Source organism: Crocodylus porosus, unplaced genomic scaffold (genome assembly GCF_001723895.1).
Source record: "Crocodylus porosus isolate Cpor-Errol unplaced genomic scaffold, CroPor_comp1, whole genome shotgun sequence".
Taxonomy (NCBI): Eukaryota; Metazoa; Chordata; order Crocodylia; family Crocodylidae; genus Crocodylus; species Crocodylus porosus.
Window position 1 is genome coordinate 232,424,604 of NW_017728886.1, and position 2,170 is coordinate 232,426,773.

Consider the following 2,170-nt stretch of genomic DNA (forward strand, 5'->3'; position numbering starts at 1 on the left):
TTTATTGTGTGATTGACCAGTTAATTGTATAATATATGTAACATGCAGCATGGATCTGTAGGATTTAAAACAAATTCCTGCATATCTGATAGCTGGGCACTTGAAGGGAATGAAATATGCTGTAGATGACAGGGGTGGATTCAGGAAGGTGTACTGCTGCACTTATACCCACCTCTAATTCCTGTTCCACCTAAAGTTTTTAAAACCAACTGCATGGCAGCAGAAGCACCAGCATTACTAGTCGGGCAGTGCTGAGGGAATCTATTGATTTTTTTATATATATATATATATATATATATATTTTATGGCTTATTGTAAGCTACCTGATCCCTTCTAAACTCATCATTCTACAGGCATTAATGACCCCCTCTTCTTTTTAATGGTCTTGATGTTCCACCAGTCAACCTAGCCTTTGTTCTGCAGTCTTCCTGCCTGTTAGCTACTCCTGGTAACAAATTTCCTATTTCACAGCTGACTTTTTAACTCATTCTAATGAAGTTATACTTGTTTTCGATTCATTCTTAAACTAAATAATACAGCCCTAGCCCCCTAGCCTATTAGTAGAACTTCCATTTTTTCCGTTAACTGGAAAAAATGAGCTGTTTCATAGGTGGTGACACCCTTCAACATTTGCAATCCTCTTTTCAAAATTCTAGATCCACCCACTGTAGAGGGCCCTGTGATCACCCCCCTCTGTTGCTGGAAGGGCTGGGAAAACACCATGCAACATCATGCCCACTAAAATGGAAAGAAGCTGCATCTTGTGGCAGTGCTTAAAAGATCCATCCCAAGCTCAGGAGGCCTTTGGCCTTTAGTACAGCCAGGGTGGGCAAGAAAGGGATGTTGTTGGCTTAGAAACAATATTTAAAGGTGTCTTTTTTGGGGAATTGGCTTATAGGCATAGATGAATGCATTATAAGGGGTCAAGATGAGCAGCAGGGGTTAATTGGATTTCTAAAGAGCTTGGAAGAAGCGCACACAGCTTCTCAAGGCCCTGAAAACACACAGGGTATCTAACACAAAGCTGTTACCAAATTTGCCCGTCACTTTGGGGTGTGCTCATTTTATTAGGGGTACATTTCTGGGGTCTCTGTAATTCTATCAATGTGTTTCTTGTGTTACTTGTGTTTCTACATGGAACTGTATTGCTCCCTTCTGCAAGTCCTCACCCCCAAAAGAGCTATCTTGCAGAACTCAGTTTCAGTGGGGCTGGGTTCCTCCAACCACCAAATCAGTCAAACACATATACGCACATACACACACAGATTAACAGGACACACCTGAGCCAGGCTGGGTTATTCAGCACTGACAGGCTGACACCCTTATGTGTCTTATACTCAGTTCATCCTCTATTTCAGCAGGGCAATACTAACAGAGTATGTCTGAGCAGGCTGAATCCAATCAGCACTTTCAGCTGATACCCTCATGCACCTCAAAACTCAGCACGTCCCAATCTGTTGTCACAATTGTCCTAGTAGTAACTTGCTTGATGAGCAGACTGTCACAAGCCAGCTGGGCACTGTGAGTATATCAATTTAGCCACTTGGCTGTTTAGTTTGGGATCGAGGAGGCAGAGTTGGGAGTAAACCAATAGCAAATTTATTATGGCTTACACACACACACGCACACACACACAACAGTTAACAGAAAGATAAATGCAATAAGCAGATAATGCAATATTAAAGAGCTAATAGAAAATAATAACAGATAATAACAACAAATAAATAGATTAATCTGTCACAGGCCAGCTAGGCACTGTGAGAATATCAGCCCCTGGGCTGTTTAAAACAACAAATAGACAGACACGGGTTGGCAACTTATTGGCAGTCCCTCAATGCCAGGTGCGCGCCAGGTGATTCCAGCGAAGTCAGGTGTCCCCGATCAATGCTGTCCAAAGGATTACTGGGAAATGTCCCTTGGTTAGGATCCCATCCTCACTCACTCCGGGAGTCCGGGCTTGGAACAGCAATTTTCGTCCTGCTCCTTCCTTTCTTCCCTGTTGGTCACCTGACACACGCACTTTTTATACCTAGTCTTATGCTAATCTGCTGGCCTTAGGGCCATTCACAATCTTGTTTTATAGCTGTTGCCCTATGAGATTAAAAGGTGTTAAAATTATTATAAAAGGTTACTACCCAGACCTGGGTTTATCCAATAAGCAAATTGCAAC